At 41.7% G+C, this 12,552-nt stretch overlaps 1 protein-coding gene across 1 annotated transcript in view; it reads left to right on the top strand.

Annotated features, from left to right (window-relative positions):
- Positions 1-12,552, top strand: part of LOC122808654 (CD209 antigen-like protein E) — a 485,527-nt gene that overhangs the window by 247,034 nt on the left and 225,941 nt on the right. The gene's annotated exons all lie outside the window — the stretch shown is intronic.

The raw sequence follows: 12,552 nt of genomic DNA, 5'->3' as shown, positions 1-12,552 counted from the left end.
CCAGCCACATTTAGCCAACGGGCCAGAGCTTCCAAACCTACCTTATGAGGAATGTTGGTATATAGAGCACTCACATCAAGTGTGTACATGAGCCAGCCTGGTTCCAACTGTGTATCAGAAATGATTTGTAGAAATTCAGTAGTGTCCTATAAATGGGAACATATCCGTGATAATAAAGGTTTTAAATGTTTGGTGAGAAATATAGATAATGGTTCCATGATGTATCCCCTGCCTGACACTATAGGACTGCCTGGTGGATTAACTGGAGCCTTGTGTATCTTGGGTAGAAAATAGATGTATTTATTGGCAGAGTCCTGAATTGTTAGCTGCTGCATCACGTTTGTTGTAATGATACCTTCATCCCTGGCAGTAGATAGAAAGTCGTCAATCTGTTTTTTAAATCTAAACGTGGGGTTGATTGGCATTTCTGAATAGTAGCATCTGTCCGAAAGTTGTCTCTTGGCCTCCTTGTCATAATTAGACCAGTTCATGACTACTACCATCCCACCTTTATCAGCAGAAATGATGACTATATCCCTGTTGTTCTGTAATTCTATGATTGCCTGTTTCTCACTCCGTGACAAATTATTGGGTATGAAGTGAGTGTCAGAGCCAGAATAATGCAGATCTTTGAGAGTACTGCTCTGAAACTGGTGTACAATGGGATGCATGGGAGGAAGGTATCTTCACTTGTGATATACAAATTTATCATGATTATAATTACTATCCAAATCACCAAACTGCAGCTTAAGGTTTTAGATTCTGCAAAAAGACATAACATCTTGTGCCAGGACATCCTCAGATACCACAAAACCAGGGATAAAAGTAAGACCTTTATTGAGAATGGACAGATGTGTGGGTGACAAAACAAAGTCTGATAAATTTAAAACATTTACATTTGCATTCTGGAGTTCTAGGTTGATTTGGTGTAAATCTAGCATGTTTATTAGAGTTGCTAAAAGGGTTGGCACCCTGGTAATCAAGCTGATCACGCTGAAATTGTTTAATTTTTCTGGTCTTGAGTTGCTCCTCAAGGTTGCTGAGGTCAGTTGCCACCTTATTCAAATGTTTAGTAAAAGAACTGTCTCCCTCAAATTGTTGTACTTCATTGCACAATTCAGTGACTACATTGATCTCACGGTCAATTACTCTATCATGGTACTTGGCCAAAGCCTCAACAAAAGACAAGGTGGCCTGTTGTTGTATAGCTGTTCATTGAATATTTAACTCTTCATCAGCCTCGCCCACATGGGGTTGTATTCTGATTCTAAGACCTCTTGGTGTAATGCCTTTGGCCATATAGGCCCTGAAAAGCTTGGAGTGCCATACATTAGATCTTAAAGATCTAAGATGCTTATGCAACTTGCCAAAGGCTAGACCACAAGTCGACTCGGGCACCAAAGGGTCACTGGTGTTGCTATTGTTTTTACTGGGACCCAGCCCAAATGCTCCAAGGTCCTCTCTGTCTGCTAATAGACCTGAGACAAACTGAGTGGGTCCATACTGATGCTTTATCAAAAATTGCTCGTATCAATAATAATAATAGTGTTGATTTGACAACTCAGAAAAACAAAAAATCAACTATTTATAAAAGTTATTATAATGTGTTTGTGTCCTTAGAGATATTTGACAATAATAGCATTGATCCAAAAAAATTTTGGAATTGCTACGTCAGTATAATAGGACCATGACCAATCTTTAATAAAGGGACAATAATAGCCAGAAAAAGCAAGGGCCAATTATTGGCCAGTTTTAAAATTCCTACGTCCCTTCACAAAATCTTTGAAGGTAATGGGAAATGTCCCAATAAAAAAACAATTATTGAAAAAGGCCTGGAACCCATGGGTCAACTGGCACCATGCTCAATGATGCAAAAGCAGGCTAAGGTTATGTTCAAAAGTCTAAAAGGTAAAAAGAAGAGTTGTGCCTGAAATGTACCATGAATGCTTATTAATAACAGGCCCCTGAGTTAGTGTGATTATCCTTAAAAATGTGAAATATTATAAAGAAGGTCATATAAGACAGGGTAAACACAGCAATCGGTCCGAAATGGATCCAAAATAATAATGCTGTGAGAGCTGGTACTGGATAGACAATTATAAATGGGCTACAATAATAATAATAATATAGCCAATGGCATAGTAAATTAAATAAATATTGAGCCAGCAACAAGCTTTGAGTACCTGACTACTGAAAAAGCATTAGAGAACATGAAAACATGAATGAACCCATAATAATGGCTAGTGTGTATCTAGTTCCCCATATAACTTATGCCAATGCCATACAAACATCTGACCAACAGGCTAGTAAACAATGAAAATCAGATTAAATAAATTGTTGAGAAAAACGGACAGACCTATCCCTAAAACAGTTGGCCTGCTAAATCAAAAATAATTAAACAGTCAAAAAAGGAATTTGCAATAACAAATTTGTCTACAATGACCTTCTGGTCTTATCAGAAATCAAACTGGTATGAATTGGACCATCTTCAGCAGTCCGATATGCAATCCTGACCAAACAGTTGGTTAATGCCAGAGTGACTTGCAAGAGAACGCAAATACATGAGCCTGTTACACTGGCTTGTTGGTATCTAGTTCCACATATACCTTATACCAATGTCATATAAACATCAACTAGCTAGCCAAAGACTATTGCGCTGTTATAAAAACAGACATTCCTATGCATATATTAGTTAGCCCCCTTCGTAATAAATAACTGTATTACTACAGAAAATGATCGAAAAAGCATTTGTGTAAACAAAATGGTGTCCAATGATCTTCCAGTCTATTTAGTGGACGGACTGGTGTGAATTAAACACCATAAATAGTCTGATATTGCATACTCAATCCCAACAAAACAGTTAGTTAGTGCCAGAAAAAATACCATCCTACTCGGCAGTCTTGATGTAATACTGTCCAACCTGATGACCATAATGACCCCTTTGATGTTCATGTAGTAAAATTGGGATAATTCATCAAAATAGCAATGCCCTCCATTCAGTTGTCATAAAAATCAGAACAGAATTGCCAGATAACCAATTCTCGAGAAGAGGATAGCCAAAAAGTTGTACAACACAAGTCCGTTCTGAAAACAGACAGTATAAGCGGTCCGCTCAGTAGTGGCTGTTAGCACGACCAAGCTGTACTCCAATAAGATGAAAATTGTTCACAGTTTGCTGGCTTAACATTTTTTTGGATCTTATTTGATTTTCAAGCCGTGCAATAGTCCTCGTGCAGGAGGTTGATTTTGGGTGTTGCACTGCTTACTACATCCTGCTGGGGGCCTGTGAACCTGATGCTGGCTGTATGATTGTCTCTGCAGTCCCAAATATTGCTTCTCCATTCTTGGCTCATTTTCCTGCTCCAACTAGCCATCTGGTTTATATTTCTATTTTTTGGGAACCTTCCCCTAACAATATCAGGATTTCTTCAGGGATATATGTTTGGAAACACCAGCTTTATTCTACGTTGCTCGCAGCAGCCTGGCGTGTCGGCCTAACAAACGGGTGGCAGCATTGGTGCCTAATCTGTTGATACTCAATCATTTGAGCATCTAAAAGGTGCTATTTTTGCTTTTTATGGAACAATTTTCATCTTATTGGAATACAATTGTGGTACTCCTCTTGTCACTGGTCTGTAGTTGGATTTGGAGTCTGCTACTTTCACAGTGTGGGTTCTGTCAGTAAGCCATTTGGCAACTCATCTTGTGACATAGGGATTTATACCTAGTTTAGTGAGTTTATCTATAATTCCAGAGTGGGGATGGTGTCGAAAGCCTTGGCGAGATCTTGATAGGCTGTGTGAACCACGTTACCCTCATCTATGGCTTTGGTCACTGCTTCATATAAGTCTATCAGGTTTAGGAGACATGATCTGCCTTTTACAAACCCAAACTGTGTGGGGTCCTGAGTTTGGAGATTACCAATGTCTTAGTTTATGAGTTCCATTATGATACGCTCCATGGCCTTTCAGACCAGGCTCATCAGGCTAACTGGGTGGTAGTTCCCAGAGTCTGTCATGGCTCCCGCTTTGTGGAGTGGGATAACCGTCACAGTGCGCCATTCAATGGGCACAAAGCCTGAGGTGAGGCTATGACTGAACATGGTGCTTAGGTGAGGTGCCTGTTCATTCTGTAGTTCGGGGTAGAAGGTAGCCTGGGATGTTGTCAGGTGCTGTGTTCTTGGCTTTGGAGAGTGAGGTTTTTACCTGTGCACCCATGATTACAGGAACTTTGCATTCTTCCGGTATAGAGATGGGCTCTTTAGGGGGTGAGAGGGGGGTAAAGTTAGCAATGAATCTATCTGCCAGGAATTTGGTAATATCGGTTGGCTCTGTATATTTAGTGCCATTGTGCTGTAACTCAGAGCAGATCTGAGTGTTGCCAATGAGATTCTTGACATAACTATAGAATGCTTTGTGGTTGTCTTTAGAATCTGTGGCGATTTTGTTTTCATAACTAGCTTTGGAGGATTTTATGAGGGATCTCAGCTTCTTACTAAAGCTGACCAAGGAGTTCCTCCAATCATGGGATTTTACTCTTTTTTGCAACAGTTTCTTTCTTCTGTTGTAGAGTTTGTTTATGGCAGAAGACCACCAGATTGGCTTCCTTTTTTTGGAGGATAGCATCTTGGTTCTGTTAGGGATAGCATGATTCATGCACTCGTGTAAGTGCTTATAAAGTGTATTTGTGTAGGATTCAGCAGTCGTACCTCTATTGTCCATCTGCATGGGTGTCGTGAAGTTTGCCACTTTTGTCTTAAGAAGTGTGAAGTTGGCTTTGGAGAAATTATTTATGGTTGTTTCCCTAATGGGGGGTAGGGGGCTGGATATGGATGTCTAGGGTGATTAGCTTGTGGTCAAATCTGACCTCTGGTGTGAAACACTGGTCACCCATGTTGGTAATGACCAGGTCTTGGATATTGCTGTCCCTGGTGGGGGTGTGGATAAGTTGATCCAAGGCATTGGCATTTATGAATTCCAGAAAACGTTGAGCAAAAGAGTTGGTACATGAGTAGTTTTCCCAGTTAATGGTGAGGTAGTTGAAATCACCCATTATTAATGTGTCGGATTGTACCCTAATATTTTCCAGTGTATCAAGAAAAGAGGAGTGGAAATGCTGGGGCATGGTGGGGGGTCTGTAGCAAGCCACAATTTGGATTGCGGTCTTGCCCAGAGTTAGTTGCACTTGGATAATCTCAGATGCATTATGCTGAGCAACTAGCTTGGAGGTGTGGACATCCTTAGTGAATATGGACAAGCCTCTGCCTTTAGTGTTTCGGTCCGGGTTAGGTGGCCGAAAGGTGTGGTATGAATTATAGCCTGGTAATGCAGGGGTGCTCTCTGGAGCTTTGAACCAGGTCTCTGTCACTGCACAGATGTCAATGTTCTCCATTTTAAGGAGTGCCTCAAGTAAGTGAATTTTGAAGTTTAGACTTCTAGCATTGAGTAGCATTATTTTCAGATTTTGCTTGCTTGTACTTGTTACGGTGGTGAATTTGTCATTTGAACCTTGCCTACAAAAGGCACTATAGGGGTGGCAAGAGCCTTTGCCAGTATCTGGAATCCCTGGGGCAACAGGTGTAGGCCATCTCTGGCAAAGCATTGTGGTCTGTCGATCATGTCATCCCAGGCAGACAGATACTGGATTCCCTTAAAATGACACCAGAAGCTTAGCCAATTGTTGAAGTCAATAATTTTGTTCTTGTACTGTAGTATCATTCTGGGTGATGGCAGGATGCGACTCAGGGCTAGGGTCATACCTGCCTGGGCTACAAGATCAGAGAGCTCCTCCATGTCTCTTTTCATGTAGTCCAGGGAGGTACATCTCAGGTCATTCACACCAACATGGACAATGACAGAGTCATATTTGTACTTGTTGTGGAGTGACCTGAGTGCATGTGTTATGTGGTGGATCCTAGCACCCAACAGGCAGCTAACAGTAACTTTCTCCTTGTTTAGCCTGGTGAGTGGAACATCAGTGTGCCTGACTATAGAGTCACCTATGACTAGTGTGTTGGGTACATTATGCCTTATGGGCTGTAGTTGAGTGGCACACTGAGTTTGTGGGCTATGTGTCATCTGGGTTGTGTTGCCGGGGTGGAGGTTGCTTGCATTTCCGCTTTGGAGGTCTCAGTTGTCTGGGCAGATTTTTATTGAGAGCCTCCACAAATGTAGGCATGTGTTTTCTGCTTCTATGTGTGTGTGTTTTGGTGGTGTAGGTTTTGAGGGATTATGTGATGAGTGTGGTGAGGCACACTGGAACAACTAGTCACCTCTCCCACTAGGGGAGATAATATACTAGACCTGATCATCACAAACATGGGGACAAAATGCTCCACACTGGAGGTATACCCCTCACTAATGAGATCTGACCACAAACTAATCACTCTGGATATACATATCCCATCTCCACCCCCAGCACAAAAGACCACAGTGAAAAACTTCTCAAAAGCAGACTTCACTCTTCTTAAGAATGAGATGGTATCCTTTAAGCCCACTGGGCCAGTGGATACCACATCCCACAATGCTGAATCCTTCACAAATGCTTTCTATGGACATCTCCAAGAATGCATGGATCATGCAATCCCAAATAAATCCAAGTCCCTCTCCACTAAAGGCAAGCGTCCTGTCTGGTGGACCTCAGCCATTAACAAATTGTATAACAAAAGAAGGAAGCTACTACACGACAGAGCAAAATCCCATAAAGGGAAGACATCTCTGATCAACATTAGCAGAAAACTACGTTCTCTCATAAAAACATCCAAGGCCAACTTTGAGAGAAAAATCGCTAAGGACACTAAAGATAACCACAAAGCCTTCTTCAGCTATGTTAGAAACCTGGGTGGAAACCCTCAGATATGCTCAGAGTTAGTTCACAACAACAAAAAATACACTGAACCCACAGATATTGCCAAGATTCTGGCTGACAGGTTCAGTGCAAATTTCTCCCCTCCCTCACCCCCAAAAGAAGAAATACTTATCCCAGCTGAATGTAATCTCCCTGTTATCTCAGATGTCCAAGTGAGAACCGCCCTCAACAAAGCTAAAAACACAGCATCAATGGGACCTGACGGTATCCCGGGTTGCGTGCTACGTGAACTCCAAGAGGAGCTAAACCCGCACATAAAAATGCTATTTAACCTTAGCCTTACTACAGGATATGTACCTGAACACTGGCGTACAGCAACAGTGGTCCTACTCCACAAAGGGGGTTCCTCTACAGACCCTGGGAACTACTGCACCATAAGCTTAACCAGCCTGGTCTGCAAAGCTATGGAAAGAATCATTATGGAACTCATAAACAGAGACATAGGGGACCTACAGACACTTGACCCCACCCAGTTCGGCTTTGTAAAGGGCAGATCCTGCCTTTTGAACCTGGTTGACTTTTTCAAAACAGTCACTAGAGCCATTGATGAGGGCAAAGCAGTCCATACAGCCTACCTGGACTTGGCTAAGGCCTTCGACACAATACCCCACTCAGGCATCATAGATAAGCTCACCAGCTTAAACGTAAACCCTTATGTCACTAGATGGGTTGCAAACTGGCTAAAAGACAGAACCCATAAAGTTAAAATCGCTGGAGCAATGTCAGACTCAAAGCCAGTCACAAGTGGTGTCCCACAGGGATCTGTCCTGGGACCCCTCTTGTTCGGCATTTATTTCTCAGATGTTAAAGCAAACATGGGAGGGTTGTGGCTGACAAAGTTTGCAGATGACTGCAAACTAGGCGCCATAGTCGATACACCAGCGGACACATACATCCTACAAAAAGGCCTCACAGAAACGGACAACTGGTGCCGGAGTCACGGCCTTAAACTGAATGCCAAAAAATGTATAGTCATCCCCTGTGGGAAAAACAAGGTACCCACAAATTATCACATAGACAGCAACCCACGGAGTATGGAAAAAGTAATCAGAGACCTAGGGACCCAAGTCGATAGCGACCTCTCATTTGACACCCACGTTGCCAAAGTGGTTAGAAAAACATTCTACCTTGCACACCTCATCATGAAGGGATTCACATCCAGATCCAAGGATGTCATTGTACCCCTATACTCCTCCCTCATCAGACCCATGATTGAGTACAATGCCCCATTTGGTATGTACCTCACCCGGCATTTGCAACAGCTGGAGAGACCACAAAAGTACCTCACCAAGAGGATCAAGGGTCTCCAACATGTCTTATTCTGCCAGACTAAAGAAACTCCAGCTCTATTCAGTAGCATACCACCTACTCAGAGGTGATCTCTGCCTGACGTACAAGGCCATGTCCAATCAGGATCTGATGGACATGCTCCACCTCACAAAATCCAAATCCATCAGGACCACGAGAGCTAAAGACTTAAACCTCGGCACAAGTATGAATAGGACATGCTGGAGGGATAGATTCATAACCCAGAGGCTTCCCATGCTTTGGAACAAAATCCCAGTTCATGTTAGGCAGAGCCCCTCAATGACTCTCTTCAAGAGAAATCTTGATGAGTGGATGGGAGATCGTAAGTTTACCCCAGTGGTCACATCTGTGTCACTGCTAGACAGGGGCACAGTAAACTAATTCTATTATATAAGGGGGCCTTCATTGTGTCACTACTAGACAGAGGCACATTATTCTAAATCTATTCTGTGCATTTTTGTGCACTTTTGTACCATTTCATGGGGTGGCGAAAGCCACATCACTATGGCTAGGCTTACAAATGCCCCAGGGCAGATAGCCTAGTACTAAACTATGAAACTATGAAACTATAAGTGTTTGCCTTCTCCTCTTGACTGTGTAGTCCAGTCTTTGGTGGAGAGAGCTTTGGTTCCAGTTTGGCTATATAAGTGCATCTCTCACAGGCTGTAGTGTTGGGTGGTAGGAGGAGAGGGTTGTCTGTGTACATGAGGCAATTGCTGCATTGCCCCAAGATGCCCAGATTCATCAGATAGACAGGAGAAAATGCCGGGAGCTGACCTTTAGACATGCCTGGATAGGTGCTTATTTATTAAGTACTAAAAACTGTTTTCCTCTAGACAAGTGAGGAAAGTTGAGTGCTGTAGTAATTTGTAACTTATTTGGACGTTACAATGAGTTCTGAACAAGTGCTGAACTCAAAGAAACTGATTTGGGTGCTAAACTCAACTGTACACAGCTGGTACTCTCCCTGATGACCTCAGCGACCATTGTGTAATGTATATCATAAAACATAAGGCAGGAAACCTTCACCACCCCAATTATAAAATAGTTAGAAACAGGAAAACTTTGATGCTGCTATATTCCAAAATGAATTAAAAGCAGTTGACTGGTCAAAACTAAAAAGTCTAACATTAGAGGAGGCCATAGATCCCTTTAACACTAAATTCCTAAGTATCCTTGATTCCCATGCTCCAGCACGTACAATAAAAACTAGATCAAATACAGCACCATGGCTCACAAACGATACCAAAGCAAAAATCAAAGCTAGAAACAGAGCCTGAGCCAGCTGGAGAACAACTAAAGCCCCACTTGACCATCTGAAATATTGCTAATTCAGGAATGATACAAAAAATATATTTTACTGGATAAAAAAAGCTTCTACCAAAATCTCCTACAAAAACACCATAACAACCCTCAAAAGTTCTGGGCAGGCTTAAATCAGCTACTTCATCCAGGTCATTCCACCACCCCAACCCTGGCTAACTACACCCATAGTTCCCCAGAGACCATAGCTAGTGCTTTTAATAACTTTTTCACTGAAACGATTCAATCCCTAGCATATCAACTAACCCCCCTAACTTAAACCACACGCCTAATCTACCCAATAATCACCCTGAATTTGGCTTCCAACCAATATCTACTAGTTTTATCAAAACATTTCTAAAAAAACTAAAACCTACCACCCTCGCTGCTGACCTCCTCCCTGCAGAGTACCTACAAATAGCTGCAGATGCCATTGCATATCCCATATGTATCTTCATCAACAGGACCTTATCCAGAAATGCTATCCACTTCCTCTGGAAAATATCTCGCGTCATCCCACTCCATAAAGGTGGTAGCTCCTCAGACATATCCAGCTATAGACCCATTGCCATTCTTTCCCCACTAGCCAAAATAATGGAGAAATGTGTACACAAGCAACTAATGCAATACCTTACACAGAATAACTTACTATCCGACTCCCAGCATGGTTTCAGGCCATACCACAGCACCACCTCAGCCATCCTTTCCTTTACTACTGCCATAAACCAAAACAGGAATGAGAATTGGCTAACCTCTGCCCTCTTTCTTGACCTATCAAAAGCCTTTGACATGGTCAACCATGAACTTCTCATTCTTTCAGTAAAATCTATTTCCCTCAACAAGCCTGCTATTCAGTGGTTCCAGTCCTACCTGACTGGTAGACAACAGGCGGTACTATGGCAGGGCAAACTCTCCAGCCAGTTACCTCTCACACTTGGTGTCTCTCACGGGTCCATACTAGGGCCACTACTCTTCTCTATTTTTATCAACAACCTCCACACTGCTATCCCTAAAGCTACCTGCATTCATTATGCAGACGATTCCACTCTGATCTGCTCAGCCACGTCCCCATCCGAACTGCAAATCTTAACCCAAAATACATTTAACACTATTGAGAACTGGCTCACCAACCAATGCCTACTTCTGAACCCCAATAAAACTAAACTTCTACTCTTCTCTCCCACTAGTAGATCCACCACACTTTCATTCTCTGTCACATCTAACAATGGTACCACTATTTCCCCAGATAATCACACCACACTGCTAGGGGTCATCACAGACAATAATCTCAAATTTGACCTACAGGTCAACAAAACCATACAGACCATCAATAAGAAGCTTGGATCACTGTGTAGAAACAAGGCATTTTTAACCCCACTGGCCAGGACTGCAAATGCCCGATCACACCTACTCTCTACTCTTTTATATGCCTTGCCTGTACTCTCAAACCTCAACAAATCCGAACTAGGTAAGCTGTCCCATAGCTACAATCATATTGCAAGATTCGCCACTCACTCCACCTATAGAACCCACCACTGCCAGAACCTTAAACAACTAGAGTGGCTAGAACTGCCCAGCTTAATTCAATTCAATCAACTCTTAATAGCGCACAGAATTTTGTACCACCCTGAGGATACCCCCTCACTTAAAAATATTATTAAGCCATATAGCAACTTAAGATCCCTACGGTCAGATGATAAACTACTCATCCAAACCCACAAAGATAATAACTTTGCTGGTGAATCCCTGTTTGCCAACTTTGCTGGCAAAACCTGGAATTCATTGCCAAACTATATAACCCTACAATCCTCCAAAAGTCTCTTCAAAAAAAACCCTCAAACAGTATCTCAAAGTGAATTGGCTATACCCATGTACCAACCCTAAGTTATAAACTAAAAGCATATTCTGTAGTTATCATAACTTGTAACTACGTCACCAAGCTCTGCTTCTACTCTGATGTCTCTTACTTTTAATTGTCTGTCCATGAGAATTGTGAGTCCCTACTAGGGAACATTACTAACCCATTGTATAGAATCACTTTGTTTTTATAATTGTTTTCTAACTTCTGTGTAATCTATGTAAGTTTGTCTATGTGGAGTTTTTCTCCCTGGGCCTCTGCTGAAAATGGACATGTATCCAATCGGACTATCCCGGTAAGCAAATGTAAAATAAATAAATAAATAAATAAATAATAAAACTAAAAAGCTGGCTAAGTTGTAAGGGAAAATTTGAAGAGCAGACTCTATGGCATCGGGAATAGTTTAACCCTAGTTAAGCAGGGGTGGGGGTGGGGGCTCAGGAGCTTACAAACAGTCCTGGATACAGCAAATCTGTATCTGGACTAGACTTGTTACAGGAAAGGGGGGAAACAAGCTTAGAATTTTTTTTTCATTAACGTGGAAATGGAAAAAGCTGGAACAGAAGTTAATTCAAAGTTAAGAATTTGAGTGGGTTGGCCTTCACAAATGTTATCTCTCTATTAGATTGAATGAACTAAAGACACTAGACTGGGAGGAGTGTCCCAGATCAAATATGCAGTATGGGCGGGCAACTGCAAAGCCACCAAGTATAAGAACACAACAACAATAGGAAGGGGGGGGGGTGGGAAACAAACTATTACAGCTACTAGCTGGTGCCACTAAATGAAAGTTTTAAACAGATCAAGCAGCAAGCAGACTCTAGAGAATGCTTTTAACTGAAACAGACTAGACTAGAACACAGAAACATCAAAAAATCAAAAATGCACAGAAAAGCACAAATAGAGCACTCACAAACAGAAAATACAACTCTCAGTATGAAAAAGCAGTTTAGAGTTAAGTAATTCAGTAAACATGCAATTAGAGTAATGAAACAGTATCTAGCAATGAAAAACACAGTTAAAACAATATAAAACAGTACATAAATGCAGTGAAACAGTAAAAGAGTGTTATAACAGTGCAAAATGTAGTAGAGTAACTGTATAGCACAATTATAAGCATTACAGAAGTGCAATTTAATGAAATAAGTAAGAAATAACTTATCCTGCTCTTGGAATCTTAAGGAATTTCTGCTTAGTTTCAGTAAATAAAGAGTGAG

This window comes from Protopterus annectens, chromosome 8.part0 (genome assembly GCF_019279795.1).
Source record: "Protopterus annectens isolate FY-2018-M chromosome 8.part0, PAN1.0, whole genome shotgun sequence".
NCBI classification, from domain to species: Eukaryota; Metazoa; Chordata; order Ceratodontiformes; family Protopteridae; genus Protopterus; species Protopterus annectens.
Note: the sequence above shows the minus strand (reverse complement) of the source record. Positions and strands in the feature narration are given on the sequence as shown.